This window comes from Phalaenopsis equestris, unplaced genomic scaffold (assembly GCF_001263595.1).
Source record: "Phalaenopsis equestris unplaced genomic scaffold, ASM126359v1 Scaffold204869, whole genome shotgun sequence".
Taxonomy (NCBI): Eukaryota; Viridiplantae; Streptophyta; class Magnoliopsida; order Asparagales; family Orchidaceae; genus Phalaenopsis; species Phalaenopsis equestris.
In genome coordinates, this window is record NW_018224399.1 from 25,807 (window position 1) to 34,408 (window position 8,602).

Below are 8,602 nucleotides of genomic sequence, written 5' to 3' on the forward strand. Positions count from 1 at the left end.
TAACTCAAATTGATAGACTTGCAATAAAAATATGAAAAATACACTTCTTTAAAGTGCAATATCACTAAAAATAAGCATAAAATGTATAAAAAAATAATACATTATTTATGTGTATCAATAATCATTTTTAGTAGTTAAAGTTTCTATGTTATCTTGTGATGAGTTTGTCATTTCTTGAGAATTGTGAAGTTATTTTTGCTTTCAAATTCTTCTTATAGTTCATTCCAATTCAGAATCATAGGGTACTACACCTTCAGATTCTGAACATCGCATGCAAAAAGTAAAATTCAAAAAGTAAATTACTAAAGCAATCTAAATAATATATTATAAGGAGCCAAGCTCCAATTCATTGAAATTAAAAAACCAGTTAAATAGAGGAGAAGAGGGCCTATAAAAGGAGGCAACCTCTCAAAACATCAAAAGGAAGCTATCTAATTCAGGGAAGAGACAAAAGATCACTAGATAATAGGAAGGCCAATGAGGGAGGAATCCTTTTGCTCACCAAAAGGATTTTAGTGTGAAGTCCCCTTCTAGCCAGCCAATTGGAAGGTTTATTACCTTCTCTATGTATATGAGTGAAAATTATGGAGTAATTCTTTAGCAATAGATGAATCCCAGAAATCCAACAGATTAAGTTCCAGGGAATATCACAGGAACCCTTGATAATATTGATAGGCAGCAAGGAATCAGATTCAACCCATAGCTAGTTAAAGTTTCTAGCAAAATAGAGGGCCCAAAAAATAGCTTGACATTCAGTTTCAAGAGAATCAAGAGCCATAACAGGAGATTGAAAATATAAGATGCACCTCCCCTCATGATTCTTGAAGACACGACCAATACCTACATAATGTGACTTGAAGTTACCATCTGTATTAACTTTGATCCAGCCAAACTTGGGAAGAGACCAGCAAATTTTCAAAACTTTAGTAATTGAAGATTTAGAAGAGGGGGCCAGCTCCAATACAACTCCAAAATTTTTGAGTTTAATCAATTTTTATACATAGGCAATGCAATTTAGGCCCACTTTCATTGGCTCTGAGGGAGTAGCTTCATACTTCAGGTGATTTCTAGCCATCCAAACAAACCAAGCCACAATATTGCAGATATCTTGAAGTTTTATACCCCTCCAATCAGACCAGCAATTAAAGGAAACATACCATGGAAGATTCATGGTTTGAACATTCAACTTTTCTAGCACTATTGTCCAAATTTTCTGTACCCAAGGAGGCAAAGAAAAGATGAGCAAGAGTTTCCTCCTCAGTCAGACAAAAAATATATCTAGAGGGTCCTCTAAGGCCCTTCAATTTCAAGATATCATCAGTGGGAATCAACTTTGAGAAGAGTCTCCAAATGAAAAAGGACATGGAAGGAGTAAGAAATCTGTTCCAAATTATGTGACCCCAATCCATCACCTGATGGGGAGGAGGAGATGGAGATATAATCTTCTTTATTACAATTCTATCCTTCTTCCCATTTTTAACAGAGAGTTTCAGAATATTAGAGATTTGAGAGGGGTTGCAGAATGGAAGGATGGGACTAAGATTCCACTTATCATATTCCCATAGATCCTTCACATACTTGTGGAAGGCTGGAGCATTTTGATCTTGAAACAGGCTTCCTTCCAAAGACCAATTATCCCACCATATGTTCACCAAGCCATCAGCAATCTCCCAGACAAACATTTTTTCAGCATCTTCCGTAATCTGTAATATCTTTTTCCAAATAGGAGAGTCCCCCAATCCCACAGATAATTGGGTAGGATGTTGGTGCTTACAGTATTTACCCCATAAGAATTCAGCCTAAGTGGAGGACTGGGATTTGAATTTAATCCAGAGTTGATAAAGGTTAGTGTGCATTATTTGAGGAAAGGAATTGAAGCCTAACCCTCCTTTCATTTGAAGGTTTACAAGCCATAACCCAATTAGTCCAGTGTTTTTGCTTCCGTTGACCAGCCCACAAAAATCTATTGAACATACCTTCCAATAATCTTTGAGTAGCCTTTTTCATAACATTCATTTGTAGAAGATAAGATGGAATGGCTGATAGAACACTTTTCAAAAGGGTTATCCTACCCCCATTGGATAAATAAGAATTCTCCCATGCTTGCAGTTTTCTTTGAATCTTCTCTAGAATATGATCAAACTGAAAATTTTTAGTTCTCCCTTTGATAAGAAACACCCCTAGATATTGCACATGAAGTTGGCTGTTGGTAAAGCCAGTGAAGTCAGAAACCCAGTTCTTAAACTCACTCTTGCATTGTTTGCTGAAAACAAAAATGCACTTCTGGCCATTCAACTTCATTCCAGAAACATCCTGGAAATTCTCCAAGAACTGCATGAATAATCTAATGGCAGGTTTGGAAGCTTTGGAAAATATAATAATATCATCAGCAAAATCCAAATGATTAATTAAGATGGAAGATCTATGACTATAAAGAGACTGGCGTTTCCTGAATGCCATATCATTCAAAACTCTTGATAAGTAGTCAAAAACCAAAATAAATATGGTAGGGGATAGTGGGTCACCTTGTTTAATACCTCCGGATGCACTAAAAAACCCATGTGAAGTTCCATTTATAAAGATTAAATGAAAATTATTAGCTATCCATCTATTGATTAGAGAGATAAAAGAAGGGGGGAAACCTCTGGCAATGAGAACCTGTTAAATTAACTTCCAACTGATTATGTCATAAGCTTTCTGATATCTAACTTGAGAATTAGATTCCCTCCTCTAGTGATTCTGTCCAGATCTAATACCAACTCTTAGGCCAAAAGAACATTATCTACAATGCTTCTATCCTTGATAAAGGCTATCTGATTCCTGCACATAAGTTGATTCAAATGAGGTTGTAATATATGGACCAGGACTTTGCTTATAATCTTTGAAATAACAGAAGTAAGGCTAATAGGTCTGCAATTTTCCCATTTTTGAGGAGTTTTTTCTTTAGGAACCAAAGTAATAGTAGAGGAGGAAAAGTATTTGGGGATATCAGCACCCCAAAAAAACTTTGGACTGTTGCAATAACATCTCCCTTCACAATCAGCCATGCCTTTTTATAAAATTCAGCTGTGAACCCATCAGGTCCAGCAACCTTTGTACTATCAATAGAATTCAGTGCTTCCCATATTTCCTTTTCATCAGGAATATCAGTGAGAGAAAGGCTTTCATTGAACTCCCTTTCCTTATCAAATAATGCGTATTGAATGGAAGGTTGAGAGGTAGAAGGTTGTTTGCAAATGTCTTGAAAATACCGAACAACATTCCAAGCTATACCTTCAGCAGTTGTAATCAATTGACCCTCCTGTGTAGTGATTTGTGATTTTATGAATAGTGTTGATTTTATGAATAGTGTTGCACTTCCTCCTGTAGTTGATGCAAGCATGATAAAATTTAGAATTTCTATCCCTACCACAAAATTTCATTCTATTGGCCGTTTGAGCATAGAACTCCTCTTGCATATTGATGGCATCCATCAGGTGTTCATTAGCAGAATGAAGCTCAATTTCAAACTCATGACCAAAGGTCATGAGTTGTTCTATTTGCAGTACCTTCTTTTCAGCCTCTAGGACTTTGCTATCAATGTTCCCTACCACTTCCCAATTCCGTTTAGAAAGATGTTTACTGACTTTTTTATGTAATAGCCATAGTTTGATACGAGGAATGTGATGGTAAACATCAGCCCAAGCCAAAGAGACTTGATTTAAAAAATCCCCATGCATGGACCACATATTAAGATATCTAAAATTGGCTTTGCTTTTAGTAGTGTTGACAGATATATGAATAAGTAAAGGTATATGGTCAGACCCACTCATAGCCAAGTGTTGGACAGATGTGTGAAGGAAATCTCTGAACCAAATGTCATTCACCAAAACTCTATCCAGCATCCCCCATATCCTCCCCCTTCTCCATGTGTACTTAGGACCAGTAAATCATAAATCATACAGTTCAGCATATTGGATATTTTCATTGAAAAAGTTCATAAGGTTGATATAAGGAGATCTTCCACCCTTCTTCTCACTAGGTGAAGAGAGGCAATTGAAATCACCCCCAACAAACCAGAAATCCCTTATAAAATTACTGAATTCTTGTAACTGTTGCCAGAGTTCTTGTCTAGCAGTGGAGGTACAACCAACATATATAAAAGTAACAAATCCATTATTGCTATTTAAGTTAATCTTCAAGTGAATAAATTAGTCTCCCTCTTTTAGAACAGTACATTGAATTTCCTGTCTGCAAAATAGCCAAATTTTACTGTTTGTGTTAATAAATAGCTGAAATCTAGGGAACTTCCTCACAATAGGGAACTTCCTCACAATTTTAGGGAACTTCCTCACAATTTTATTGACAAGTTTAGATATCATAGGTTCAAATATTGCAATGATCCAAGGTTTATACATCCTATTAAGAGCCAGGATTCTATTAAGGGATCTAGAATATGCGAGGGAAGGAGATTCCTTAGTTCCAAGGGAATTTTCTTCTTTTTTGATTTCTAAATTTGCCATCCCTCTTCTAAATTTTTTGCCATATGCATTAGCAAAGCATCTTCCAAAGGAATAGATCTTCCTTTGGTATACCAATAACAATTTCCCTTTGTTCACCACGAGGTGTTTAAAGTGCAGTACACTAGATATGTTCAACTTGAGTTGATTCTGGGATAAAGTGAAGCTGCTCAATCTGAGGTTTTAGGACATTTTGTATAGAGTTATAATGGTCAACAACACTTTTATCAATATTCTGAGATAATTCAGCCAACTCCTGTAAAGTGTCCTCCTGAATCCTTGCCCTGAAACTTCAAAATTTTGGGTTGCAGGTATATCAACAGATGGCATCTCAATTCCTTTTGCCTCTAAGCCCTCAGAATTAGGTCTGGGTAGCTTTCTTCTGCGATTGGGATGAAGTCTAAAGCACTTCTCATCAGTATGGTCAAACATTTTGCAGTGATGGTAATAATAAGGCCTTTGTTCAGCTATGATTTTCTACCAATATCCACTATGCTCAGTGCCTAACCAAATTTCCTCCACAGCTGGTAAAGTGATGTTTCTTTCAACCAGAATTCTGGCTATAGAAGGTCTGGATAAGTTGAAAGTGGGGGCGTCCAATTTCAAAGGTCTTCCCAATGCTTTGCCAATGTTGAAGAGGACTTTGTGGTTGAAAAAGTGTAATTTAAGGCCAGGTAACTTAAACCAAATGGGGACAATGAGAAGTTCTTTGTTGGGGTCAGCTTCATTGAGATACCTTCAATCAATATAGATTATTTAGAGAATATTCTAGCATAGTCTTCTTCTCTTGTTAGGTTGATGAGAATGTGTATTCCATCAAGAAGACCCACTTTCCAAGCATCTTTGAACTTTAGTCCATCAAAGAATCTTCTCACAAATTCCATTATAGGATGGCCCAGTTAAAATTTGTCAATTAAGTTGAATTTATAGCATTCTGTTAGGCCATTTAAGTCCTCAGAATAATAGATAGCCATTTTCCCACTTTTCCTGCATATAGGTTTGAAAAGAGGGTCATTTCCCTCATGGTACTCTTGAGGGAATACCAAGTCATCAGGATTTTGAACATTTTCATAACCTTTTCCAACAATGTCAGTAACTGTGGCCTTAGCCCACTGAATATTAGTGGCAAGATCAATAGTATTAGGGTCAGTCATCACTGAAAAACGCCCACAACACAAAAAATATCAAAGAGTCAAAGTAACAAATGGAGCTATCGATTTTGGGCAAAGGAGTGGCTGGTGAAAAAGTAGAGTAAGCAAAAGAATCAGTAAAGACAAATTCCAAGTAACCAAACAAAACCAAAACAACAACAAAACAGTGGAGCTAAGCAATGGAACAGCAATAATTTGAAAAACAGAAGCCCGGGAAGAAGTAAAGAGCTAGAGAAAAGCAAAAGTTGAAGAAACCAGTGATGAGAGAAGAAAAATTTAGTGAAACTTGAGAAGGCACCTGAGATTAGGGCATCAACAACATCTAGAATCATTCTGCCGAAACCCTAGCAAAGCACCACAGAAGCCAGCTGCCACATTGTGTGTGTGTGTGTGTGTCTATATATATCATACCAGAGATATCTTGAAAGTTCATCAAACATTTGTGTAGAAGCTTAACAACATTTTTGTTGGCTTGGGAAAATATAATGATGTCATCTGCATACATCAGATGTGTGACCTCCATAGTAGATGTATGGTGAAATCTGGCATAGGATTTCTGTGAAAGAGCTTGATGCAACATTCTGGAAAGATAGTCCAGGGCAAGGATGAAAATAGATGGGGAGAGTGGATCTCCTTGTTGGACCCCTCTGGTAGCATATATATATATATATATATATATCAAAAACCAAAAGAAAGAAATCACATATTACAAAATTTTGCAAAAAGGTAGATTAATAAGATCTCCCGTAAGAAGGAAAAGAAGGGGGGAACATCCATAGTAATGTTGGGTCTATCTGCCCCAACACCAGCATGAGCAAGCCAATGAGCAAGTAAGTTTCCTTCTCTATGAATAAACAAAAATTTTAGATTGATACCTTGGGAGCTATAGGAAATTATATTCTTCCATTTCAAAATATGTCAGGGGCAGATGGTGGTATTAAGGAGTATGCTAATCATGACATTGGAATCAGTCTCCACAATGAGGTTTTGAAATTTGGCTTTGGGTGCAATATAGATGGCCCAAAAGATGGCCAAAGCCTCAGCTTCCAGTGCATCAACAGCAAAAATAGGAGATAGGAAATGACGGAGGCAAGCACCATTTGAATTCTTGAACACTCCACCAATGCCAGAAGTGGATCTATAAAAGCTGCAATCAGTGTTAGCTTTCAGCCAACCAGTAGGAGGTTTGAGCCAAAACACTAGGGGTTGCTCCAAAATAGGTTGACTAGCCGAAAAGTTAGTCATATGAAGATCAAGAAAGGCCTTCCAGTGAGTAATTTTTTTCAAGAATGCTAAACAATTAGCTGCCACCTTAGAGGGAAGGGGTAGATGTTCGTCAAATTTGGCCTTATTTCTAGCCATCCAAGAGAACCAAGCCACCATACAAGGGATCACCAAAAGTTTTAAATGAAGCCACTCTTTGTAGCAATAAATGAATTTCTGTCAAGTAAGATTGGTTATGGTAACATATATATTTTCATATATATGGTAAAAAGAGCTACATGTGGCTCCTTACATGTTGATTAATCAAAAGATTACAAAAGAAAAGGAGATACAAAGAAGAACTCCAAAATAAAAACCTATGGGTTCCTCATCCAAACAACAAATCACTTAAGTTCAGAAAAGAAAAAGATCCTGAAATGTGGGGCATTGAAGTTATCCTTGTGAAGTAAAAAAGGAGAGGGAGGGAGTGGGAGAAGTAGAAATAGAAATCAGTTGAGAGTCAGGTCCACAAGTGGCTAGGTAATGTGTTGTCCTGTTCCCTTCTCTATAATTGAAGGTGAAGAAAATCTTCATATCCCTGATCAAATGCTTCTTCTAGATGATCCACTGTTGAATGTGCCATGGGGGGGGTGTTCTTATCTAACATGTATTCTACCAGGTGGGAGGAGTCAACCTAAGCCTGAATTAATTTCCAGTTGTTTGATTTTGCCATCCTCAGTGCCCAAAATAATGCAATAGTTTCTGCTTCCATTGCATCCTTAAACATAGTTGGAGATTGAAAATATACTAGGCATCTTCCTTTAGAGTTCCTAAAAACTCTTCCAATTCCAACCCTCTTGGAAGTGAATCTTCCATCAGTGTTAACTTTAATGAAAGGGAACAATGGTTTTTTCCTTGACCACCTTCAGAAACTTAAAACATTTTTGTTTATCACTTTCGCAAATATTCAAAATATTTGGAAGGTTTTTCCATTGAATCAGTCTTCTTATATAGGATAAAAGGTTGGATACCACCTTGTCAACCCTTGCTAGATGATCATCATGCTTAGCTTGGTTCCTAGCAGCCCATATAAAACAAGCAGTGATAAAAGGGATACACCCCAGGTTCTGCTCACACCAGCCCTTCCAACAATCAGTGAGTCAATGCCATTCAAGCTGCATAGTATTGATATGTATATGTGTTTGCAATTCTCTCCAGATATGTTGAGAGTAGATGCAATTGAAGAACAGGTGGGAGATAGATGCCATGTCTTTCCTACACAGGTGGCACATGGAAGGGCCTCTTAGCCCCTTTAATTTGAGTATATCAAGTATATCATCAGTTGGAAGAGTAAGTTGTTGAAGACTCTCTAAGCGAAAAAAGACATGGAGGGTGTTAGGAACTGATTCCTTAAGCACTCCCCCCAATCTACCTTGTCCCAGAGATATTTCTTTTCATATATGGTTTTGGTTAGATTATGGTTGGAGCAAGAACTAACAACCAGGTGATCCCTTCTGGTTCTATCAAATTGAAACTTGGTAACCTGTTGAACTGAATTTTCAATTAATAGTGTTTTTTGGATGTTTTCTAACTAAGTGTTGTCCTCTCAAAAATCTTTCACCATAATATTACTGTTATTGATCTCAGGCAAAGGTTCCAGGTAGTCCTCTGGACACCACCTATCGAGCCAGAAATTTATGTTCCCTTGGTCCAGTTCCCATAAGAAAAGTTTTGCAGCACCTTCTCTAA